The 27,322-nt window shown below is 40.9% G+C and overlaps 1 long non-coding RNA gene across 1 annotated transcript; it reads left to right on the forward strand.

The window, feature by feature from the left end:
* Window positions 1–1,739: 1,739 nt before the first annotated feature.
* LOC130252153 (uncharacterized) lies at window positions 1,740–27,322 on the forward strand. The gene is made up of 5 exons (XR_008840303.1): window positions 1,740–1,824; window positions 5,440–5,509; window positions 14,087–14,148; window positions 26,224–26,361; window positions 27,246–27,322. It is a non-coding gene; the product is annotated as an uncharacterized LOC130252153 (long non-coding RNA).

The following is a 27,322-nucleotide window of genomic DNA, read 5'->3' on the forward strand; positions in this document are numbered from 1 at the left end:
TGTGCATTAAAATGAGTATTCAGTGATGCCAATTAATATTATAGGAATTTATTTTTGTCCTGTTTGGCTGTTCAAAAAAATATTTGTAAAAGAATATTTTCTTCTATGGCCATTTTCAAACATTGCCATTTTGCAGCAAAAGGCTTAAGAAGATGTAAGTCAAGCAAGACATTATTTTGGGCAAGTAAATTTATTTTTCCTTGCCTTTGGTTTTCACTTCAGTGAAATGTGTCACCACTTCAGAGGGTGGTGTAGCTTCCTACAGTCATAACAAGTTTCAGTCAGAGGAAGAACTCCTTAAGTTTTGTGATTCAAGGACTGATAGACATTTTGTTGGGCTGCTTCTAGTAAAGGTGAGCATGTGGCTCCTGGGATGGAGCATGTGAGCAGAGTGGGAGAGTTCTGGTATTTCATTTTTGCTACTACCAAAAGCAGTAGTTGCTCTTAATTTGTGAAAGTGGCTGGATAAGGAGGTTTTGAGGAATGGCTTAGGTTTTGTGCACCCAAATGGCCACCTTTCTGAATAAGCTACTGCCCAGTTAAATGTTTGCTCAATTATGGTGGCGCCAGCTTGTCCCACATTTGTAATGGTGTGCCAGCATTTTTACAATAAACCTTCATTATCTGAATTTTATGTTTGTCCATAAAATCTTGCTCTAGGCAGGTATGTGATGTATAAGATAGGAGGAAGGAAAAATGCAAATACCCATTACAAGTTAAGTAGGCATCATGATTTTGAAGAAAGTGTTGTGGCTTTGCCCTACCTAGTGGACTGGAAATAAAAGTATGTCTGTTGAGAAGAGCTGGGACCCTTGCTCTCCTGGCTGAGTGGGAAGCTGAGGGTCTCTCACCTTGCTGATGACTGGGGAGTGGGCTGGTATGATGCTTACAGTGGCTGCCCTGCACAGAAGGGCACTGGCAGTAGTACCCTGCATACTTTGGTGTGTTAGCCCTCAGCTGAACTGTGTTTACCACATCTGCTGTGATACAGCCCTCTGACCAAGTCATTTCATGTCTCCAGTGCATTGCCATACCCTCAACTCATGCCTGAAATGACATGACACATTTTCCATCCCCTTTAGCTTCTTTTGTCTTTTTCCTCTGCTTTTATCATTTGTTTTTCGCTTTGGTTTTCTTTTTCCTAAGTAGGCAAAACAAGAATTGTTTTATGATGTTTCTCAGCATCAGAAGAACTCACAAATCAAGTATTCAACAAACCAGAGTCACCAATTCCCACACACCTCTGTGTTTCTCTGTAGTTCTCTGCTCTCTTTCTTAGAGGCACAGCTTTATGTGCTCACTCAAGAGAAGGATGTAATTCAGAACAAGAATTGCTTGGCTCTCTTGCCTCTCTCTCAGCTGTCCAGGTTCTTCTGTAGCCCCCCAAACTCAGATTTGACTGGCTCACATCTGTTGAAGGGCCAGCTTGTTTACAGCACTCTGGTGACATGGAGCCATTTATTTGACTAAAGTTTAGCCCAAATGAGGTGTAATGACTTGCTCAAAGGAGAGCAGCACAGACAGCAAATGACTGTCACAAGGAAAAGACAACTTTCCTTCTCTTCTGTTACTCATTGTTTTTAACAGAAAATTTGAGCAAGATGCATTTTAAAAAGCACTCAGTGTTATGAGAATACCATGTCATACCTCAGTTTATAATCCTACTGTCATGTTTTCAGATTTCTATGTGCAGTTTAGAGTTTGTTGACATTTTTTCCCACTCATTTCTTACACCTACAGGTGTTCACATTTGTGTAAATCAGGCATTTAAATGTTAACCCCCCCAGTACAAGAATGCCTTTGGTTCATCTTCTCCATGTTGAGGTAACTGCAGGGGGCTCTGATTATTAAGTAATGGGAATTAGCAAGACAAATGTAAACATTTGTTCAAAGGGATTGTATTTGGAGACCTTAATTAGAGGGCATGAAGCCATTAAAGAGTAAAAGCCGACTGGCCTGGGGCTGGTGGGGAGCACTGGCCTTCACAGCTATAAGCCCAGCCAGTTTCTCCATTCTGCCTTTTTTTTTTTTTTTGTTTGTTTTGTTTTTTTTTTGTTTTTACAGAGACACAGCTGAAATATTCTGGTTTTTTCACAGTTAAGGCTCAGACCCCTTTTTTCACTTCATACCAATTGATTACTTTAAGCAATATTTGCTTTCAGCTGTGTCCTAGAAACACACCCATGTGCTCCTTGCTGGCACTGAGAATTGTGCAGATGCAAATTTTGTAAAACTTTTTGCATTTCTTTTTTAAAACTCATACAGGTAAATAAAGCATGGCCTGCAAAAGCCACAGAAATTTTTAATTGTGTTGGAATAGCACTGAACCTCAGTGTCTGGTGACTTCTCTATTTTAAAACATACATCCTAAAGAATGTTAAGCAGGATATCTTGCATGCCTTTTTCATGATTTTAAAAGTCATGTGATTAGAAGGTTGAAAAAAACCTAAGCCACAAACAACAAAAATCTCCAAACTACATTGTAAAAACCCTCCTCAAAACCCCTAAAGAAATCCCAAATGAAACTAAGAGGAAGTCTTTGCTGTTAGTATAATACAAATGTTACTTTTGTGGTTAAAAAAAGATCCAAGAACTTTCCTGTCTGGTGCACATTTGCAAGTCTAAGTGCTGGTGCTGGGTGAGGAGGACTGTCAGGTTAGTGATGTTACCAGCAGTGCTGCATCAATGCAGTACAGGGGGAACTGTGCCTAAAACACATAGGGGAATGAATTATAGCACATGACTGAATGGAATGAGTTGGATAAACCTACTTTGATGGCAAAATGACTTCAAATGCAGCCTTCTTCCTGCTCCAAAAGGCTTCTGCACATCTGGTGCATAGGCTGTGATCCATATCCAGACCCTGCAGGGCCATTAGTCCACCTTGGTGCTTGGTGTGATACTCCCTGCTAAGTTTCCTTTCAGGTATCCTTGCAGTGTCCTGTGTTAGAGATTCATGAGGAAAATCCAGCAAGTGCTGCTTGAGATTTTCAAATGACAGGCAGATAGCTATTAGCATTAATCCTCTTTCTGTATTCTCCAAAGAGCTCTTTGACAAGGGTGTGTGCAGGACAGGAAACACTTGACAGGATTCAGCTCCCACTCAAATCCCTACATTAAAAATAAAGAAAGCAGAGACCCTTTCCATCATCATCCCTGGCACTGGTGCAGACAGCCTGCCCTGGAAGGCAATCCCTCCACCAGGATAAGTGATGGGAGATGTTCTCCAGCATCTGCCTAAAAGGCCACCCAGTAGTTGTGTAGGTTTGTAAAGTAATAGGCACTGAAAATTTAGGTTAAGAGCCCCTGGAACAGCACTGAGAAGAGCACTGCATGGGTTCATGTGAGCTCTGACACCCAGCTCTCCCCCTTCCATCTTCCCTTGCTTGTCTGTGATGGATGAGGTGCCGTGAGGAAGTGCTCCTGCCACTGCTAAAAGAAGGGTGATCCCCACTCAGCTGGGCCCCATCAAGCCCCACAGGGTCTACCCAGAGCTGTTGGCTCCCTGAGGAAAAGGGGAGCCTCAGGGGAAGGGCTATCTTAGCGGTAGAGGCTCTGCACTTTGGCCTGAGGGCAGTGTGGGGCAAGGTTAGCTCTGGAGGGCTGAATCAGTGCTCGTGCTGAGGTTTTGGAAGTAGCTTCTGAAGAAGCATAGTGAAGTTATGTACTTTCTTCAAAATATAAACTGCTTATAATCTCCACCTCTTACAGATAGAAAAGGGAAGAAGCAAGAAGTTGGTTGTGGTGAAAATAACCAGTGTTTCATGTGTATAACTAAGTGTACTGTGGACATGAGCAACTAGAGGAGTCTGATTATAGTTCAGCTTAAGTCAGTGAAGCTAAAAATTATAAACAAAATCAGAATTCATCTTGCTATGGTCTTCTTTGAATCCACACTTCCTTGATCCATAGTTGTAGTCCAGAGCTGATCTGCAGTTAGTCAGTGACTTCACAATTCCAGACTTTTCTGCTAAAACCCATCACCCTTCCCCATGCAGATCTAAGCTTTTCTTTGGGAAGGAAATAATTTAGTTAATTTTCTAAATAAGTATGTGGTAGAGTTTTGTGGGTAAGCCTAAGGGAGAAGATTAAAATCACAAAACACATCAGCTGGCTGTATGAAATACAAGACAACGAAAGTCAAGGCAGTGCCAACAGCAGTTTAATAGTTTTCTTAAAAATCTCTCGCATTTTGCTACAAAACTGCATATTGATCAAAGTTTTGAAACATCTGTGTGTATGAGGAGGTACTATAGTATGCCCTATAGGAAGGTAATAAAACAAAAATATCAGCTGGAAGAGCACTAGCTTGTAGGAATTCTGAGGGTGCTCTTCTCTCCTTTGCTGTCTAATGATCAGTCTAGCTATTGCCACATGTGAACTCTTAATATTACATCACCTCAAGGAAGTCTGCACTCAACATTTGCACTAAAGAATTACTTTAAAAAAATTCTGGTATCAACCATGTGATTAATCCTGGCTTTCCAAAAGCTTGATTGTTGTCTGCTTCTGACTGTCCCATTGGCATTGTGTCTCTCTTAGGACACTCAAAGTTGTTGAGCATAGCTTGTGGTTTCTGAAACAAAAAATTGACCACAAAAATGTCACCAGACCATGTAGCTGACTTGAGCAGGTTTCACCATCCCTTGCAGAAAACCACAATTTGAGAAACAAGATTGGAAGAGACGAGAGAGTTCAGGTTCTCCAGGGGAAAGGAATATTGTGGGACCATGCCATTCCTTACACTGCACAGGATTTAAAAAAACCAAAAAAAACCAAAACAAACAAACAAACAAAAAACAAACAAACAAAAAAAAAAAAAACAAACCAAAAAACAAACCTAAACTAAAACTTTTTCTGGATAGAAGCAGCAGATAGAAGTAATATTAATGTTACTTCATGAAAATCCAGTAAGTGGTTATGACCATGAAGTGGTTGTCAGCATAGGAACAAGGCTGAAGTTCAAAAATCATATGAAGATGCATCTTATTTCCATTACATTGCTTTTTGGGTGTACTTCACAAACAATGATGCAGTCTTATCACTGCAGATGGACACCATTTGGCTTTACCTTGCTCATATTCACAGACCCTTCTGTGAAATATCTCAATCTCAGCCTCAAGGATGCTACAAAAGTCAAAAGCAATCTGTTTGGGTGATCTAGGAAAACTAGCCCTTCTAAGGAGAGAAATCAACCTCTCCTACTTATAAAATTAAAACGGTAAAGGAAATAAAGCTTGGAAGGGCTTTGAGAACAGGGTCTTTTTGATTTGGCCTGACTGGGGACAGGTGAGACTGACAAACTGGATGCATTCTTCATGCAGTCCTAGTAGATAAGATTTAGATTTGCAATGTTTAGGGCTGTTAACACATGAATTGAGGTTGTGACCAAGACTTTTCTTGAAATTGCTAACAATAACAATGCCTCTCCTTTTGTAGGGTTTGTTTAAAGGAAGATGATGAAAGGGGGAAAAAGCTAAACACTCAGATGCTGTGCTTCTTAATACTTGTAGGTATCTCAAGTTTATCACAAAAAAAATCACAGGTAAAATATAAAAATAGCTAGAAGACTTGGTTTCACTTATGGATCTCAAAACTGCTTCTCTTGCATGTGGTATTGCAATCTGTTTTCAAAGCAATTTCTTAAATCAGATTAGTTTATAGATAATCTAACCACCTCTCTAGCCCTCCTGAAACTCAAGGCTCATGGCATCACACATTATAACAAAGGAGGACTGAAACCTTTCTTAGTTGGGAGGTCCTTTATAGAATCTTATAACTTCAGAAAAGGCCATAGGAAATTTTAGGAGCAGGACTTGAGATAAAATAATTTTGCAGTACTATTGTATTTTACTCTAACCTGTAGTCAAAATGAGGCAGGTGTATTTCATCTGCCTGTGACAGAAGCTGAGACAAGGCACAGTCATGTTGTTCCTCTCCAGATTAGGGTATGGGGACAAACCCCACTATTCCCCACCCTGGCCTGTTGCATTGGCTACTGACCTAAAGGATCTGCTGTGCTTAGCTAAATGATGTTTTTAGTTAACTGCTGATGCAGATAGGAATCTCTTTGGTGTTTTATCTTGGTTCTTTTGGTGCTTATTGTGGTTTGCACTATCAAGATTCAGAGTGCACACGAGTGGCATTTTGTAACTGGAAGGTGTTTTCCATTTGCATTTCCATTTTGCTCATAGCCCTTGAATTAAGTCACCATGGAAAAATTCCAAATAATACACCCTTTTTTTGGCAAATAAATGTAAAAAACTTGATGCCTCAAGCATATTACATGCTTTGCAGGAAATTCCCAGCCTCTTACAACAAAGAGACAGCCAGGCACCGTATCAGCTCTTCAGAGCAGATCAAAATTGCTGTTACTTGCAGAGTTATGGAGCTGAATGTCAGAACTCGCCCCTCTGAGTACCATTTACATGCCCCCCTTACTAGGGGCCTGGTGTCCAAGATGAATTCTGTGGCCACTGTTTGTCTTTAAGGAGCATCATTAAATGAACCAAATATCCATGACAATTTCAGAAAGCTAAGAAGAAAAATAGCAAGTATTTGTCAGTTATCTCAAACTGGAGACCCCAAGCATAGAGCATGTTACCAAGGTACTAGTATATATTTCACTAGTAAGAAGAAGACTTTGTACTGGAATACTTGAATGTGTTTGGGGTGAATAAGGTAACTTCCATCTCAAAGCAAGGAATTTAGGAGTTGGACACCTGAAGTGCTATACAAGGATTACTTGATCTGCTTCTGTACAACATATGCTGATAAGCCTAGCTGCATTTTGATAAAAAATGGCTTATATGGGATCAGACTGTGTAAAGCAGAACTGGCCAAGACAAAGGGCTGAGCCTAGAAGACATATTATTGATAAAGTCATTTGTGCTGCAGCAGAAGGATGTCACTTACCCAATCCATGTTCTCTTTCCATTACATCAGCTTCTACTACTTGTTTTTGTCATGGCAGTAAAAAATTTGGGGGAACTGGGCTCCCATACTGAGGCAGTTCAACACACAGCAAGCCCTGAGCAGTTTGCATATGTCCAGCCTCACAAGACATTGCTTGTCTCAATTGTCTTCTCCCGATTTCCTGGGTATTACAGGCTGAAGGGTGGGATTCTGCCTAGGGAGACACAAGGCCTTTGTGGTGTACCAGGGCTGACCTCTTCTACACAGGCTTCAAACAAAAATAGAGTCTGAACAGCTCTGATTTTTGGGCAAAAGTATTCAGAGCCAAATGTGGACTTTGCAATTCAAGTCTGTAGGACAGCTTAAAACAATGGTTGTGTTTGCACTGTGACTCATGCTTGGGGTGTGGGTGGATGACTCCCTAACTGTGACTGAAGAGCAAAGCACAGCTGGGGCAGGACTCCTAACCTCATCCTTGCATTTCATTCCCAGAGAGCAAAATCCTGTCCAGAAGCTCAGTTAAGCTGTTGCAAAGGGACCAGTGGGCTTCAACTCCTGCCCAGCTGCAGACCCTGCTGCATAATGCCTTGGACCAGTGAGGCTCATCCCTGAATCTCACCTTTGTCTAACATCAGGAAAAGAGTTTGGATAAAGCTGACCAAAGGGAAAACTTAATTTGCACATTCCACAAATGTCTCAAATCTAACTTCTGCAATTTTCGTTTTGCTCTTATGCCCTCTTGAGTTACTGGAGTAAGTTTTTATTGCATTATGGGCATAAGAGGTGTCTGGACACTGCAGAATGTATTTTTTTTCCCCAATCAAATATTTTGCTTGAGATAGAACAACCTAATTTTGTTCTTCCTGTTCACCTGAACCTTATTTCATGTGGTTGGGCACTGAAGTAGCACATGGTGATGCAGGAGTGTAAGTAGCTTCCACCTTAGGATCTCAGTGCTTTTATTGTGTTACTTGGATTACAAATCCTTGCTTCAGTTTATTTTTCCCTGCCACAACTCTTTGAAGACCCTGGTTAAATTTGGACTCTTAGTAGTTTCTGTAATGTAATATGCAGTTTTATCAGATAAATGTGGATATCCTACAGAGCCTAATGATATAAGGCAACTGTGAAAGAGGTGCCAAGTCCAGTGTGTGACTATCAGTAGTTTTAATGGCAGAGTTCATGGTGGCAACCCTTTTACACACAAAACCTCCTGACTCTGACAGTAATTAACTTTGGCTTCAGCAGAACCAAGACTTATAGTTTAGTTTCATTAAGGAGTTGAGAACTGAGTTACTTATATGTCTCTATATGATCAGAAACTTACATTTATAGCTCAAGGACTTAACTATGCAATGTGGAAAAAATGAAAAATGCTCAGGAAGGCTGTGAAAACTTTCCCTCACCTTTATTTTCATTCACTTGATAGCCTGTGAAGTACTGTCTCTTAAGTTGTCCATCTAAGAATGCCTAAAAGTTTGAGCTTTCTTCTGAGATTTAAAATTTCCAAAGCATTTTATGGTTCCAAAGTCAGATTTTGCTGCTACTTAATATTTGTGTGGAGCCATAGGTGATTTGCATGGCCTCTGGCCCAAAGACATTGCAATCTAAATGGAACTCTACAATACAAGGTGCTTAGAGAGATAACAGCAAGCAAGGAAATGGAGGAGGAATCTACTGGACAGGTTTATGGACTGTTTGGGATACACCATTACACAGCATGCCAAAAACTTTGCATTTTTAAAAGTAGGGCAGTGATTAGCCTGCTATTATGTGGAACAGTGTTGTGGATTATGGAGCTATAGGAAATAGTCTTAGGGGAGGGGCTGCATGAAGCCTGTGGGAGCAGATCCATAATAATCAGACTGTGTGCTGCAGAAAGAAATATCCTATTTGACTAGAAAGCCGAAGATTTTTTTTTTTTTTTTCTGTACTGAAATGGGCAGTGCACTGCTCAAGAGCATTTGAATCTAAAATGAACATGTGAAGCACCTAATACACTTGGATTTTCTCTTCTAGTTGCTTTTGGGTTTTCTTGCCTAGTTGCTTCTGAATTAACCATTAGCTGTATAAAAACCCTGCCTTCTCTTGTTCCACAAGCATCAGCTCATACTCAAAATAAGTATTTCTGTAGGTTAAAAAAAATCGACCACTTAATTTTGTATTTTACTATAATTATGCTTCATTTTCTAATTTCAATTTCTGAAAATTCTTCTGATTTTTGAAAGACTTTATTCCTCTGAATCCTTTGATGCTTTGCTTTTTGCCCTACATCAGCTTTTTTTCCTACATCAGCTCTAACTTTTGGTAGCAATTGGAGACATTTCTTCATCAGGCCATGCTTTAGGCCTGATGTCCTTGAGAATTCCAGCCCCTCAAAATATTTTCCTAGAGGAAACTGCCAGTTTTGTGTTCCTTGCTCAGTTAGAATATCAAGAGTTTTCTGCACTGTGTTGACACTCTATTGCAAGGCAAGATGTGTCTTTTAAATGCACTCACATTGCTCAATTTTAATGTTTTGTGACCATCTGGAATTGATAAAATATTTTGATAATATAAAAACTTACATAAAAACATACATGTTCTTATTGTATCAAGAATTTATCATGCCTTGTAATCCTGAATACTTACAAAGTATCAGTTTTTAGACAGGGAAAAAACATGAGTATTATTAAATTAAAACAATTGCCTTTTTAATCTGAAAAGATGGTACTAGTAGAAAAAAATCAAAATAATTAATATTCAAGATAGAGCTCTAACCTGGGATCGACAATGTCCTGGCCAAATTACACTTATAAGCAGGTCCAAAGAGATTTCCTAAAGCACTGAGCATTTTAATTCTCTCACAGATGACTGAGTTAACTCCTTCTCTGCTATTGACCCTTATTTGTTCTGACATCTTTTAATATGCCTCTTGCTCCAGAGTGCTTAGATGTAGCATGACCTATGATATTCCCAACAGTCTGACCTCCTAACAAGGGCATAATGCTCTGCAAGTTAAGTAGGAATTCAGGATAGTTTATCTACCTTATTCTCACATTTAGCCAAGGCTTTGATTTTTAACAGGAAATTCTACTAGAAGGAATACCTTACCTACCAGTCATGTAAAAATTCAAAATGCGAGAAACTTCCTTCTTTATTTTGATGACAAAAGCAAAGATCGTTGCCGATTTGCAATGCAGCTTTCTGTTACCCCAAAGTAAGTATCAGCATAATATTCTGAAAAATTTTTCTGGTCCAGGCAAGTTGGCTTTCCATTATTTACTGGATGATATTGCTATTCTTATTCACTGTTAAATCCAATTTGGGCTTCTGGGCTGAGGGTGCCAATTTTAACTAATCTGACACATTCGTTTTACTGTATTGCAAAATAAACTAAAAAAAGTCTGCCCCTGGCCACCCTAGTAGCACTGGACTCCATCAGAGCTCCTGCAGAGCCAGGCTGGCTCTCCTGTGGGATGCAGCCCAGGGTAGGGAAGGGAAATGTGGGCAGCAGGAGATGAAGGTAGTGTCAAAAGCAGCTTCATGCCTTCTGTTTCCCAGCTGCTCCTGCCAGTCTCTGGCATCTCATGATGCTTTGTACCCTTTGAGGTGGCCCAGAGTAGTCTTTAAGAGCATGAACTGTGGCCCTTGTTTCTGCCCCTCCAGCCTGTGGCGTATGTTTGTGCTGGCCATTTACAACTAGGTGGGCAAAATTAAACAAAGTGACTAAAAATCACATCCTCTGATGTCAGTTTTTGTGGAAACTGCTTTTTGTGAAGGACACAGAGCCAGTTGGCTTTGCTGCATCTCTACTAGGTGTGTGGATAATAGTGAGAGTGTCTTGCTTTCATACCAAACATTCAGTTCTTGGAGTGTGCAGTAAATTGCCAAGAGCCATCCAAATGTCGTGGATCACCTGTGCCTCTGTCTGTGAGACCAGCAAGCTCTGGCCCACCACAGCTCCATCCCTGCCCTTCCCCTGGGTTTTCTTTTGATAAAAAGCAGGAGGTGTCAGGTGGACAGTGCACTTGAGGCTCATCAGAATCCAAGGGAAAATGTGAATCTCAAGTGGGAAATGTTCTTAGGACTCCCTGAGGGTAGCCAGACCCACTGAGACCAGTGTTTGGTGAGCTTCAGGATGCCATCCTCAGCAGAGACTTGTAAATGTAGGAAGGAACCACTCACTGATTAGGGAGCATGAAATACGAGCACAGCTGGGGGTTTTTCTCTTCCTACTGCTTCTGCTTGGAGCCAAAGCAACATTGTCCTAAACTTGAATTTATGGCTGTTCTTTACAGCAACAAAAACAAAAAAAAAAAAAAAAAAGGAAAGAAGCTTTCTGGCACTATTTGCTGAAGTACTCTTTCTCTTAGTAATTAGAAAGAGTAGTGTACTTTACTCATTCTTTTCTGGTTATACAGAAACTCATTAAGCACCATGCATCCAAGTGCACTGTTTTATGTAAACAAGACCTCTGAGAGAGATATAGATGTCTGATAAAGATGAAAAGAAAAACAGACTAATACCAGGCCACATTAATAATGGCCATGTCATGTTCTTAGAAAACAAAAGTCATCTGCTGTGCAATTATTGCACATTTCACAGCAGGATAGGGGCAAGGTAAAGAACAGAGATGTATAAGGAAAAGACAGTTGTGGATTTGAGATCCAAATTATTTAGTTGCAGCTAGGTTTGAAACTTTGCATGATTTTTATTCTGTGATGAAATGGGACAGTCTCTGTTGTGCTTCCAAGTGCTTGAGAACAGCATTTTCTGGATGTTCTTTACTGAAACCTTCAGGATGCAGTTGTAACTCAAACTGAATTCATCTAACCTTCAGCAGTTGAAGCTGACAGCATTTTTGTTATGTCTAGGCAAGGTTTAGGTTATTGATGCATTTAGCTGTGGATTCTGCTGTTAATAATGTATTTAAACAAATTGGATGGTGCAAGTTCAAAACTGCTCCTCTGGCTGTGCTCCCTGGAGGATGGTTTGACTTCTCTCAAGTAGTTCAGCTTTTTCCATGAGATGCACAGGCTTTGACCACATGAGCTTCATACACTGCCATGCTCTCTGTGGCTTATGGATGGCAGCCCTTCCAAGCTGAAAACAAAATTTGCTCTGCTCCCTTCAGCTTTCCTGTGCATACACTCTGATTCTTCCTTTTGGAATTCAGGAGGCAGAAAAAGTACATGATAACAATGCAAGTAGAGATGGCATGGGGAGGCTTTCAACCCAGTTTTCTGGAATTGAAAGAATGAGATTTTCCCTGAGTCCTTGGATTTGCTTAAATATTGAAAAATGGAAGTCAGGCTCCCAAACTCCACAACCTGTGGAAGATCATCCACCTTGCAGAACTTGAAGTAGTGGTGTCTCAAGACTGTAAACACCTATATCACATATAGCTATACATACAAAGTCTAATATAGCTTAATATATAAATATAATATATATAACTTAAATATACATTTAAGTTTAAAATATAAAAATAGTTATTTAATATAAAAGTAGTTATATAATATAAAAATCTATGCATAGGAAAATGCACTTAATAAGCAGTATGCTGTTTTCTAGTAAAAAGCAAAGGCTTGGGCTTGGGCTTGGCTGGTGTGAAGTGATAGTAAAAAAAAAAAAAAAAAGTAGCACTTAACTTCCACCATATGATTTGCTCCATTCCAAAGTAAGCAGAATTTAACTTAAAATAGGTCATTAACAGCAGCTGGCATTAGCCACGTTAAGAGATGTAAAGGTCAGGCACTTCCAGTGAGACTAGATAAACATGCCAGAAGTATAATTGCTTGCCTTTAAACTGAGATATTACAAGCACAGTTTACATAAATATTTGTACTAGTGTACTTTTATGAGCTGAGCCATCTTAACTTCTTCCACAGATAATCATGTAAACTCTAGGCTGTAGGCACTTATGCCATGCCTTTCACTGACAACAGTGCTCCTGTGCAGCATAATGGGCCTGATTACCTCCAACACTGAAGGAGATGCTTCAGCCTCTTTGAGTCTCTTTACAAACTCTCCAAGAGAGTAAACTGCTAGTTTCTTTGTTCCCTTTTCCACACACTTAGTGGCTGTGGCTGATGCTATGTGTTCATGATCAAGAACTCTCAGAGCTCAGACATTGTGATCACAGCATTTCAAAATGATAATAAAACCTCATAGGGCAGTAGGCTGTTAAAATAAAGGCCAGATGAATATGAACATAATTGATAGATTTTGGCCTTTTAGTGTAAATTATCTGTTCTTCAAACTAATTTGGTGAATTTACTGGAGGGTTTTTTGTTTATTTTCTTCTGAGGGAATGGCCTGAAGCTGTGGAAGGGGAGGTTTATGCTGGATATTAGAAAAATGTTCTGTACCCAGAAGAGGGTGTTTGGGCACTGGAACAGGCTGCCCAGGGAAGTGGTCACAGCACCAAGCCTAAAGAGCTCAAGATGAATTTGGACAATGGGCTTGGGCATATGGTGTGATTCTTGGGGATGATCCTGTGCAGGGCCAGGAATTGGAGTCAGTGATCCTTCTGGGTCTCTTCCAAATCTTGTTCTCTTGGTTCTGTGATTCTTGGTGTTGTTCAGCTCTTTTTCTACCTGTTAATTTTCTGATGGTGTCTAGAAGTGGCCACAGTCCTCTTGTCTACAGAAATATCTTCTGTTGAAGGTATTTATCACTCTTTCTACATCTCTGTGGTCAGAGGCTAATGGTCACAGAAGTGACAAACGATTCTCAATAAAACTGAATAAAAGTGTCTGCTTATGCCCTGGGGCCAGAAGGGTCCAAGTTCCTGAAACAAAGGTTTGGTTTTAAGGAGTTTGGGACTCAGAATAGGTGCTTACAAAGACTGTGCTGTGATCCAATTGGGGATGGGAATCATAGCACAAGGTGTATCTGCATCCTGCGTGTTCTCTGCTATTGAAGATGCATAAGCAATTGATTCTCAGCTGTTACACAAATCCTTCAATAAAAAACCAGTTCTCCAGTGCTGCCTCTGAAGGGCACCCAAGGAGAGAGCTGAAATATTGCTGAGGTGTTAGCCTGAATGGGTTGAGCAATGATAAGATAATGTAGGAAAAGTACTGTGCTGATGCTGAGTGATTTGTGGACAGTTTTACTTTACATAACGTGGGTCCCTCAGTTTGTACATCAGCTTACATGCAAAATTGTATTTTTCTGCAGTCAGATGCCAATTGATACTCCTGCTGTCACTACCAAGAACTCTGACTGAATGAAGATATGCACCAGGTGAGTGCACTGAAAAAAATGAAATAATTTTCCTCTCCTGATGAACCACATACTAAATATCTCAAGTGGCTGAGAGCCATCCAACCTGTATGTTAGAGACCCAAGGAAGGGGAAGCAGTGGATGCAGTTCACTAGACGATCATGACTGTGACCTCTCACTGCAAAGACAGGAATGGAGGGCATAAAACCACGTGTCAGAGAAACTTGGCAATACTGGCTTGTGCCCTCCCTGCTGACTGATGTCCCTCTACAGGTGCCATTTTGGGCTGGCACAGGATTTATGGTTACTGAGTTTTGTCCCTGGACATAGGACTCATCCTCAGCTTGAGGAAGTGTTTGAGCTGCCTGCAAACTGTGCATACTCAAAAGGCAGAGCCCAACAATCCTTACATTAACCTATGTGTCTGTGCTTATGAGAATCATATCTCGGAGTCCCCCCAATGAGGCAACTCAAATCAATGATGGGTGTGTTTCAACATCCTCCTTGAGTCTCCAGTGTATTCACTTTCCAATGCTCCAAAATGTGGCTAACACAGAAACACTTCTATGTCTTCCTCCCCCTCTTCTTTTTTTAAAATTTTTCTTTTCTTCATGTGTTTCTATCATTAGGCTGATTGATCATCAATGATGTACAGTTTTTGGCCTAAGCTTGGTAAATTGGATCCTGAGGATTTGTCATCTTTATGGAGAATCTGTGACTCAGATGTCTTTTGGGGGAAATCTACTGATAAATTAGGCACAATAAAGTATTACAGATTATGGGTGCTGTTATTTCAATGCAATGCTATTATGGAACATAATACTAAAAGCATAATTTTCTCCTGTTGCATACTTGCAGACATATTCAGGTAGGTTACTGGAAAGATTGTGAATTAAGTACCTAAGTGATCAAATTGAAACTGAAACCCTCAAAAGCTGAATGGCCATTGGTTTTGTTTATTGTTTGCAAAGATTGGGGTTGATTGAAAAAACCAAAGTGCCAATGTTTTCTATTGGAAGAACTGAAGTGGGCCAAGTGGCTTTCATAAGTATCTCCAGAGGATTTATTTCAATCACAAATCAAACACAACTAAAAGTAAGAAATGCTGCATGCCCATAAGATCCAACCACAGTGGAGTTAACAATGAATTGATTTTATGCCAAACTGTGTTACATCCCAAACCAGCAGCAGAATTCAAACCCACTGCTACACTGGGAAACAATGCAGCTGCCTGAATAGGATTCTTCCTCCCTCCATGGTTGCAGCACAGTGTATGTTTCAAAAGACAGGGGCTCTGTTTTGCTGAAGAAATTGTCATTTTTCTTTGCTAGTTTAAAGGCCAGAAAAATCAGTTAAGAAAGAAAAGCAAACAGGTCACGCAGTGGCAGCAGAATGACCTTTCATATGTACTGGAAAGTACCTGGCATGAATCAGAGCAGCAGAAATGCACTGGTGGCAGCTTTTAGGGTAGCCCTCATCCCCTGTCCCAGCCCCTCTCCTCCCTCTTCTGTTGGACAGTGTCTTATGAAACAACTGACTTTTTCATCCAGTGTGTTGAAATCCAAACACCGTTGTACGTTTGACAGATATGTTGCTGCTAATCTTGCAAATTTAAGAGTGGAAAAAGTGAAAGCAGAGGATAATTGGTCAATTTGTAGCCAGGAGGTGGTACTTGTTTGAGATACACGCAGATTGTGCTTTTCTCCATCAGTGCAAAAATCCCAACAAATGATCTGAAGGAGCAGCCAGCACTGGGGTGAGGATATGTGTGTGTGTGTGTGGTGTGCCTGGTAGGGTTTTTTTACCCGCTCTTGCAAAGCACAGGCCTTAATGAGTTCCAGGGGGACAGTGGCTTGTCAATCACAATATACTTTTCAAGTAATAGTCATCTCTGCCCCATCACAGAACCACAAGGCATGAAATAATTAGAAAGCCCAGAGTAACTGCTCTGTTTTACAAGAGCAAAATCCTTGTGTGGATCATTTACATAAACTTGTCACTTCCCATTATGGTTCTAATGCAAGCTGGGTAATAATCATGGGACCAGGAGAGGGGAGGTCAAGGTATGACGCTCCTCCATGTTTGAAGCACAAGGTACGCATGTGCCCAGCTTTCCATCCCCCACTGAATTAATGTAAAGTATCTTTTATTTGCCATTAAATAAGAACTATTCATGCTGCTATGGTAGCAGACCATGTGCAGCCTTCTTTTCTTAAGAGAGAAAAAAGGCTTTTGCGTCAAGCCATTGTTAGGGGAGAATTCACTTTGAGGAGCATTTCAAAGCTGATCCGATTGGGGAAGGAATAATGTTAAATATTTGGTATGAAATATTTATAAGATGCACACATGAACATCTGACAAAGTAGCCTGGAAAATACACATTCTCATCTTTGACAATTCCAGCTCTTTCCCTCTGAACGAGAGGGTGGAGAAAAGGTGTGTGCAGAGGGAGAATTGTGTGTGTGTGTGTATAAATGCATCTAAACACTCGCACACACACGCACTCGGGGCAGACACACTTGCATACGAACGCCTGAATGGGTTGATGGGATTTAAGGCAATCTGCATCTGAATGCTGCTCTCCAAAGATGGTGGCAACGAGGGCTTGCTGAAGTCTGTTTTAATCATTGTAAAGGAGGAAGCTCTGCACTAATGCCTATCACAGGGGCATCGCAGAGTGATGGAGGTGATGGCTGCTGCTGTTGCTGCTGCTGTTTTCCAGCAACCATTTTGTTGGCTGTTCTTCACAACTGTTGTCAGGCAAATTTTTGTCACATGAAAACAAGACTCTGCTTTCTGCACAGATTGACCTTCCCCACCTGCATCCCTGTGTGGTTGTTTCATTTCACTTTTACTTTAAAAAAGATGTGCAAGGAGCAGATTTTACTTATAGGCATCCAGAATTGTTGGGGTTTTTTTTACGTTTTCATCTCTTTCAGATAAAACAAGGCAGATTTTTTTTTTTTTCCAAGGGTTTGGAAAGGTTTCAGAAAAATGGGTTATCACCTCATTCTCAGTCCTTATGACAAGGGATAAAGAGAGAATGTAATGGCTCACTCCTTATGGCAGTCACAGTGAAATGCACAGGGATGGCATATATTAAATAACCAGGATAAAGGAAACCATGTGATCTGCTCTCCTTGTAAGGGGATCTAATAGCTCTCTTTTAGAAACCTTAATTCCTTTCCCTTTTTTCTTTTTTTTTTTTTTTTTTTTTTTTTTTTTGCCTTGTCTGTTTTTTGCCTACCCCACTTGTATCAGCTATAGGATGTTGTTATTCTCTGATGTAAATGCCTGCTTGGTCAGGCTGTAAACAGGTTAGAGCAAGACCTTTGTGTCTGTAAATATCCTTTTTACACATCAGTGCTAAACACATATTAATAGCAATGCTCTTGATGAACTAAAAGGCCATATATTTATCTTCCTTCAGGCTTGGGGATTTATTTTCTCTTTAAAATTGCTAGATCAAATGCTCTGGGCAGGCTCCACGCATTGTACAACATGTTTTTATGTGAGCAGGCGGCTCAATAGCAAGGCAGCATCGTTTGCCCTCATCTGCCAGCTTTTGTCTTTGAGTGGAAGTGTGGGGCCTGGTGAGAGGTAGGATATGAACTGTGTCCAGACTCTATTCCTTATCTCTGAGATCACCAAGAGGGAGGGCATTGTTGATGGATTTAAATCAGCTTTTTCTCCCCTTGTGCACAACAAAAGTCTAAATCCCTTTTCAGGCCAGATTGCTCCATTTCGCTGCATGGGCTAGGCAGATTGGGAACATGTTTGTCACTCAGCTTTTCTCCCAACCTAATCAGTAGACACTGGGATGGTGGGATTTTGGTGCTCACTGTATCACCCTTTAATCTATGGAGTTGGCCTTTAAAAGCTGCTGATGCTGTTGCTGCTATGGGTGAGCTGCTGCTGTCTTTCATTTCTGAAGACAGATAAAAAAATAATGTTAACCATGAGCACAAGCAGAGGGTTTAGCAGGGATTTGAATCTAAAATGTGATACTTAACACTGACCAACTTGATTTGGTCCAGCAGAGCAGAACCCCTTATTCTGTTATAATAAGTGTGTTGTATGTGGAGATGAGGGCAGTGGGATTTACTGTGTCTGTATTTTAGTTCTGCTGATGAATGGGCCTAAATGGGAATAACCATAGGCCACAGGAACACGTGGTTGGAAAAAGGTGGCTTGGCAGATTTCTCTTTGGGTTTCAAAGGTCTCTGTGATAAACTCACAAGTTCACCAGTGTCTTTGCACTTGTGAGCTCCATGGCATGCTAACCTCATCTGTGCCTGGAACCACAGTCCTAGAGGGACAAATTGTCCCAACATGAAGGTATGAAGAAGCAGGCCAGCTCTTGTGAGTTTGCAGAGGTCAGAAAGATGCCAAGAGGGAGAGTTATGTGATAGGTGTGATGAAGGATGTTAAAAGCACCAAAAGAATGTAGGCTCTTCAGGGCAGAGGCTGCAGCTCTGTTTACACCCAAACAAGTCTGTATCTGCTTGCACACACACAGCTACTTGCTGTGTTAAACACAGCCTGAATCAGATATTGACTGAGGTCTCTAGACAAATACGAGATAATTCCTTCCAGGAAAGATATAATTCCTTGACTGGATATGCAATAACATTCCTAATTCTTTTTCTGCCACTAAAATACTCTGCATGAACTACCTTGCATGCTCTTCAGCCACATTTGTACTGTTCTGTGGTGTTGTAAGGAACAGGCAGCATGCAGAATTGCATCTATCACACCATGTAATGCCTTGTTTGGCCATGAGAAGCCAGGTACAGAAGGAACATGGAACTCGGCATTTGTGAACAAGGATGGTTCAACAATTCAGCCCAAATGTTCAAATTTAACACTTTGCTGTGAAGACAGGCTGGCTGGGTTTTTCAAGAACCCATTTTGCTCGCTGATAGATGGGGAGGAAGGCTTGCTCCTGCCAATCTGGCATCCCAGATTCCCAACATCTTGCCCCAGTGGTGTCAGGTCCCTGCCTGGAACTCTGACCAACCTGAAAGAATAGGAAACTTTTTAATTTCTTCTTTCTCTTTTCATCATCTAAAATACAAAAGAGTTTTTGAATGGAAGTTCCATTTTCAGCAAGCTTAAGTTCTTTTTGGTGGTTGTGAACTATGCCAATTGTTTTGTTTAAGTGCTGAATAACTCAGTTCAGTTCTGGCTACCCAAGGACAGCAAGAAAAATACCAGTCTGCTTTCTGAAACCCTCCTTTGTTTTTGGGAAAGAACACAATTTTTTCAAGACTTTCCAGATTCTCTTTACCCCTACTAGAGGAGAAGGAATATAAAACAAGACACAAATAGGCAAATTTCCCCAGATGTTTCTACTGGTACTGATTGTCCCAGCCCTTATTCCCTCCTGACTTCATAACTGGGAATGTTTTTAGCAACTTCCAGTATTCAAGTACAAAACTTCCAATGAGGTGGACAATGTCAATATCTACAGTAAGTGCCTGTGCCCTTATTGTGAATTAATAATGATCTTTCTGAAGATGCCATTCCAGTGGGTAACTCTAGAAGTGGGAGCTGAGGTACTTGATCTTAAAGATCTTTTCCAGCCTGGAAGATTCCATGACTTTCATGTCTTGCTGGATGGGTCAGTAGCAGAGGATAATTGAGATAGACCCTAGGTAGGGTCTCTGAAGAGATGAGAGGCTGTGATGAAAGTGCTAACAATGAGAAAAAAAATGTGAGCAGTTGTAACCCACGTCTCTTGAAAAAAGAAACTTGCCTGCTGGACAGGGTATAGTTAATAGTACAAGTCCAGTTGGCTGGAGAGACAGGTTTTTAACCCACTTCCCTGGTGAAGCAAGTCCATCATCCATACAAAGACTGGATGACAATGAAAGTCTAATTCCAGCAATGGGAAGCAGGGAAAGCAGGTGGGCTCCTAGTTGATCTCTCTCTTTTAAAGCAGCATGTAGATATGTATTTATATATATTTATAGCCTATTAATTAAACAAAATTCCTTATAATCTGAGAGTGCAGAAGACAAGATTCAATCAATAACTAATTTTTTTTTTTAAATTTTGTTTTTTTAAATTTTATTCCCATGTTCAACAGAAGTCCCTAAGAAAGGAGGGCTTCATATTCCACACAGAAAAGTGTCAGTTGTTCAAACAGTTTGTTTACAGAAGGTTTTAGTTAAATCATCTCATTGACTAACAAAACTTTTGTTTCTGCCTATGCTATTTCTGTCTGGGTTGGAATTAAATGGGGAAAAATTAGAGAAGAAATTCAGCTCAGGTTAACTGAAAACTTTATAAAAGTTTTACTTCTGCAGAATAATTTTTTTCAACTAGGATGTAAATGGATTTTTCTTATTCAGGACAAAATAGTGTCAAATGTAACATTTTGTTTAATGGCCCCTTTAAGGAGAGGAAATGACAAAATAAATGCAATCTCTTTCATCCAAGAGCTTGGTGATTAGGGCCCTTATTTTGTGTGTGGGAGGCCAGGATTACATTTTTACCTCACCTTGAGGAATTTGAATTGATATCACTCAGATATAAGGGCATTATTTAAGTAGAGGAGAGAGCTCTTAACTCCTATTACTGCTGTAATTTTATTGGGAAAATACTTGACTACTTTTGGAGGCCATGGAGAGAATAATTTTGGGGCTTGGTGCACCCACCTGGAGGAATAAGATCTGTGCTCCTGGCTGCCTTACACCAACTACTTAATTTAAGAGAGCAAATGTCTCCTGGAGCAGGGAGTGCAATCCTTTTCTTCTCCTTTTCACCATGACTCATCTAACTTTTTAGTGATGGATTTTTTTGTTTTTTTTTTTTTTCCTCACTGAGCCCTGGAGAGGGTTTTTTCTATGTAAAGCACAGAGACTGAGCAGGAGACACTGTGAGTGTGTGAGCCCAGGCAGGCAGCCTGGCAGGTGGATTGGTACCTGCAGAATCTGCTCCAACTCTGTCCAGCCAAAGAAGAGATGGTTCCCAGGCCAGCTTACAAGACTTACAAATGTAGCAACAACATTTTCTCCCTCTTTTTTATTTTCACTAGGCAAAGCTAAAAATATTGGTCTGATGTTCAGAATAGTTGTGGGAAGACAAGAAACCACAGCCAAAAAAACCTTTGCCCGATTCTTTTTTTGACATCCTAGTCACAACTGAAGCTTGAGAAAGATAAGTAATAGTTACCTTGATTGCTTGATTATGTGCTTAAAAAAGGAGAACTGAACTTCAATAAGAATCTAGCCTTCTTATCAGATCAGACAGTTTATGAAAAAACATTGGGACTATAAAATGAATACCAAAGACAAAAGGTGAACAAGCTTTCCACATACAGGAGGATATTTGTATTTATTTCCCTTGTTTCTTGTGTTTGGGGCTGAATCTTGGGGCACAGCTAGAGGAGTCAGTGCAAGTAGCATGATACTAGCTATGGAAGCATTTTTAATCAGAGATGGATCTCAGAGATAGTACCAATAGCTAATTTCCTTTCCCTTGAAGTCTAAAGGGAAGGAGGGACAAAACACCTGAATTGTGGGAAGAGCAATCCTGTGTGGTCAAAGGGATTATCTAGATGAAAAGGATTTTCTTGCAACTTTAAATTGTTTTATTCCTTTTCTTGCCTTCTTATTCTCCCTGGATGAAAAACACTAAGGTCAATTTTATCAATTTTTCTCTGCTTTTGCACTCTAAAACTTTCTTCTGTTTTCATGTTAGTGCTTACCCTGCTTTTTCCAAAGCACAGGTCCTTTCCAGAGTGACTGCAATTAAAAGATTCCCTAGCTGAGAAGGATGCCAAAATAAACTGCTTCAGGTCCCACCTCCCAAGACTTTCAGGAATCCTAGTAGAGACTGATGAGTTAGATTTGGCACCAATTTAGTATTTTAAATATATTATTTTTCCCCTCTAGGTCATGGATATTTAGACAGATGTGCTCAGAGATTTGCAAAAATTAAGGGAATGACAAGGTTAGCTTTGTGTTGTATAAGTGACCAAAAAACCCAGTCATTGCTGCAGTGAGTGAGGAAGCCATCAAGGCCCAGCTATTCTAGGCTGTGATGGAGTTTTTCCTCCTTCTGGTAAAGACAGGCTCTGTTCACAGAGGTGTTAAGACCCTTATGACCTGAATTCTTGCCAGTGCCATTCCTTTCCAACAACTCATTATACCTTTGTATTGCCCAAGCTGCTAAAGGGTTTTCTTAGTCCTCCTGAGAGATTGAACCGGGCATCTGGCACCACCTGTGAAAATCCCACTTGTAATGGCTTCACCTCTGCACTTCTGCTGGAAGCAAAGCCCTTTTCCTAAGCAGAGGTGTGATTCTCACTGCTGTGCCTTCAGAGAAGGAAAGCCTTTTAATCGAAGTGTTGCACCTGAATGACTGTTATCCCTGCAGGAAAAAGAAACAAAAACCCTCTCACGGGACCAACAAATAACTCATGAGTCTTTCTACGGAGGAGCAGCAAGGAAAGCATGTCACCTTGTCTTGTTTGGCTTGGCAGAGCCAGAGTGCTCACAAGAGGTGGAGCTGCTGTGACTTGCCTCCCCTGCTGCCACGAGCGCTCCTCCGTCGCAGCGGGGCGGCAGGTGAGACAAAACACAAACCTCCTAACAGCAGCTGAGGCTAGGGTGGGGATTCCAGATAGAGACAAATCTATGTCCCTCAGGAGATCTGCTGCAAAACCATCAGTATAAGAAGTATTTGGCTGCTAATTAAGTTTTGATCCTTTGGCTGCACTTAAAACAGTTTGAGAGTATATCAAGTTGGAGAGCAGGTGCTGACTGGCTTGAAAGCACTGGTCCATCAAATCAGGTAAAGGTTTTATATAAACTCCCCTAGAAGGGAGACTGTAACTTGCTAAGTGATAGATATACCTAGACCCTTTCAAGTATAATGCATTATTGACAGAGTTATAATGCTAGTGACTTTTATTCCCCCAAATGCTTGCAGAATTCCCCTCTGCTCTGAAAGGGCCTCCTCTTTCTCATCATTTGTGTGTATGGAATGAATGCCAAAGGAGATATACAGCCAGGTGCAGCCTGAAAATCCCAGGAGCAGTTGCTTCTGGTCTTCCTGCCTTGATTTGGAATCCAAATTTAAACAGGAAAGTCTGATTTTAGAGGACATGCCACCTCTGTTCAATGGTCTTCAAAAATTCCAAAGGTTAAGAGCAGAAGGTTGCATGCATAGTATGTATTCTCCCCAGGTGCCAGAATATTTAGAGAAGTAGTCACTTTTTATTAGAAGCTCTTAGGTGTTCTTGACTGACCAAATAAAAGAAGGCCCAGAAAATGTGCAACTGAAAAATAATTAGCTGCATATGCAGGGAGGAACTGAGATAGAGGTCATTAAAATTTGGGTTATATTTTTCTGTATCTGAAAAACTTCTTAATGATCTCTGTGCTACAGAGAACAACAAAGCAGATTAGAATAAATAAAAGCTGTACCATGCCTCCCTACTGTGATACAGCTGCCTGAGGACTGAATACAGAATGGTACATACTTACACCAGGTTGCAGTATGACCAGCTCCAATTGTTCCAAATTATAAGTTGCCTTGGAATCATGGCTGAAAGTTATCTTTTTAAAAACTTTTTAGTAGTTTACTCTCTGAAATTTGGGTATCTAATGCTCAGTTTCTAAAAAAAGAAATATTTTCCAGTATCATAGGACTTTATTTCTAGGGCCAAAAGGATTCTTCCTCACCAATTGAAGGAGAGGGAAATTTAAGAGGCAGAGAAATACTTGCAGTTACAGCAGTTGCTCTTTTACTATTCCCCATTGCATGGTTAATGAACTGGATGTAAGAAAGCATTTATTAAAATTTATGGTATGCTTTCAAAATTATACTGCTCACACTGAGAATTAGAACCTGCTAGTGTACTGGTGATCAATAATGGTAGATGGATTTCCTTCATCATAGTAAGGTTTTTTTTGAGTAGGGTCTTCCCTCAAGTGTTGTGGTGGTGGTGCAGTTATCAGCTTGTTTCTAGCCTTGTGGAATTTGGCAGACAGCTGACAGTAGGAAACTTCTTAGAAAAGGCAAAAGACATGGCACAGGGATGTTTTCCTCCCTGATAACTTGCCTTGTCCTGAAAAATCTTTGCATGGCTTTCTTTTACTGTAGAGTAGTGCCCTTCGATGGCTCGAGGTATGTGGTGCTTTCAACACTTTAAGAGATTTTTCACACTACAGTTCCTGAATAGTTAACATAAGGCTAGTGGGACAACTGTTTTCTAAATCAATAGCAGTTGTGGATGTAATTTGAGGCAAAATTTCACCCTGCAACAGATAAAGTAAGTCTGGTGGGCCTTTAATTAAGCAGCAGATCCATGTTTTTCAGGCTCCAGTCGTAATGTGTCAGCCAACAAAACCACTTAGGCTGGTTTTGTAATGGGGACTCTTCATGTCTGTGCCTCAATCATAGTCCTCTCCTACCTGAACAAAGAAGTCTTCTTAACCAAACAGAAATAGTGGAAGGATTTTGTTTTCTATCAACAGATCTGTTGTAAACCATCCATTAATTAGTTATGACAGCTACACTTGCTGAGAAGTATTTCACTGAGTCTAAATATCATAAGTAAAGAAAGTTGCTCAGTGTGTTGTGAGGATAAGAAGTGATTGAAGTGTGGTGTGACAGAAATTGCAACATGTGGGTGCATATCCAGAACATCCCTGTTTCTGTTGGAAAAAACATGCATTGGTATATGTCCATTATTATGTAGTACCTCTGAAATAAATGTGTAAAGATTTTCTGAAGAAATTGTGCCTAAATAGTTTGCAAGGTGAAAGGGTCTGTGGAGGAGTCCTGAGAACTTCTTTAACCTGAAGCACAACACTACAGGCCCAATGCAGTGGAGTGAATTTGCCTTTTCCTTCCAGCAGAGGAAGTGAAAAAGGGTTAGTATACTAAGCAGAACATCCAACAACACTAAGAAAGAAGAGGCTCTAGGGATTATATCTTCTATTTGCTCTCAATTTGGAATGATGGATGATTGCTAATGGTGTGAGCCTAGAAACAGAAGCTGGGAAGGAAATAAGAACATAAGATTGTGGCTCTCAGTTAAAATGCATTTGTGATGACCATTCTCCACCCTGCTGTAGTCCTTTTGTGAGGGTGAAGCAGTGAGGATGAAGGCTGCTTAGCATTATTCTCCCTGGGCTTAGTTTTGGGGTATGATGATTTGAACATGAGGCTGTAGTCAGGGAATGTGCCCCTTCCAGCCCATCTCCTTTGAGGCAGCACCCAACTATTTCCACTCACAGAGCACCATTGTCTCCTTTCTTAAGGCCCTTTTAGGTGAAGCTAGCACGAGAAGTCATGGAGCAAGAGAGAGGCTTGGTGTCAGCTTCTAGAAACATAAAATACATGTGGATTAGGAGACCTCAGTCTTGTATACAACAACTGAAACATGTAAAGTGATCTGGGCAAGCCCCATGAAGGCATCTTCTGAGCATGACCTGCCAGTCTACTGTCCTTTTTGGTGCTGCCACCACACAACCAGTGATCTACAGTGCCTTGCACTCTTTCTGGTTGCTGGAGGCCCTCTTAGATCTAGTTTAAGTTAGAGAGTCTATTCTATTGTGAAAGGGGTGAGAAAAAGGCCTCAAGTTTGCTTAGTCTTTTTCTTCATTCATGCATTTGGTAGAGCTTGGTTGTAATGGTGGATTAGTGTCACTGGCTCTAGTGCTTTCTGAAGTTATCAGAACATGGGTCCAGGTTTTGGCATGTTTAAGACTGACCTGTTTGTTCCAAAGTGTAGCCACAGTGAGTGGCTCAGCCAGTGCTGTCAGATATTGGCAGCAGGAATAAGGCATAGGGTATGCTCACCCATCCCTGTATTGAAAGATCATCTCAGCTAAATTCAGGGGCCACTATCTTCCCCAGGTTAACACTGCCAGAAGCTTTTAGTGCTGATCAGGATGTGGATAATTTCTTGTGGAAGAATTGTGAGATGTTCTTCAAGTACCAATAAATAATTTTTGAATTCTTTTTTTTTTTAATCCATACTGTTTTTTTCAATGTTTGAAGCTGGTATGCTGGAGGAAGAAAGCTAAAATCATCTCAGTTCTTCCTTGCTTTTAATGCAGCCATTGCCTTGACAGGGGAGGATGCCCCATGTATTGAAGTACTGCTATCAGCTCTTGGAGAAGCCTGACTAGCCTGAAAAGAAAGTTGATGCAATCAGCAGTCTCCTTGCTGCTGCCCCCAGCCTCTCTGGATGGATACACAGCACCTCCAAGGTATGGCAAATGTCAAGTGGCTTGCAGGGCCACGTCCCCACGCCTGAGCTGGGAGCTCCCAGCTGGCAGTGGCAGCAGCCCCGTGCAGCCCGGGTGGCTGCAGCAAACAGCTTTGAAGTTGTGCCCTTCAGCTATCTCCTGTTGCACACAGCTTGTGACACACGAGTCTGTGTCCTGCAGCTGTCTCCGTTTGAGTCAGCAGGCGTTTGAAGCAATGCTGGCCACCCCAGGGAAAGGGGCAAGAGTTGAACAAAGTGTTCATCTTCAATTAAACTGTTGGAATGCCAGAGCAGAGTCTGATTCCCTGCCACTTTCTCCTCTAAAACTGATGTCGTGTCTGAGCTTTTTAACAGGGAAGAGCAGAGGCAGCTGTCAAGGTCTGCTAGTCAGTTCAGGTTTGAACCAAAGGGAAAAATCAGTAATGGTATCAAGTGGTTTGTAAGGGGGACATGCTGGGTTTTAGGCAGTGATTTCAGCAAGCTTCAGCTCCCCTTGAGACTACAGTCTTCAGTTTAAAACTTTGCTGCTGAATATGTCAGAGGAAACTAACAGGATAATATCCAGGAAGCTTAACCAGCAGAAGGGTTTAATAACGTTTCCTTGCACTGAGCCAAATTCAGCTCTGGTGTAAATGCAATCCCTTCTAAAGTCAGTTCTGAAGCTGCTGATGAAGATGGGTTGAGATCAGCAGTCCAGGACTTCACCTTGAATTCAGTGACCTGGTTGTTTTCACTGGGAAAGAATTAATTTTGGGAAAGATAAGCTAGAGGAAAACAGAAAACATGACCCACCTGGCTGCACCCATTTAGTCCTGGGCTGAACTTGCTCAATTATCTTTCTTTTTTTGTTTTTCTTTTTTTTTTTTTTCTTTCCCTTTCTCACAGATCAAGTATGGCTGCCTGTTTGGAGCCACAACAAAAGCAGTAACAACAGACTTTGACACCTGTGTTTCCTCCAGCTG

Source organism: Oenanthe melanoleuca, chromosome 4 (assembly GCF_029582105.1).
Source record: "Oenanthe melanoleuca isolate GR-GAL-2019-014 chromosome 4, OMel1.0, whole genome shotgun sequence".
Taxonomy (NCBI): domain Eukaryota; kingdom Metazoa; phylum Chordata; class Aves; order Passeriformes; family Muscicapidae; genus Oenanthe; species Oenanthe melanoleuca.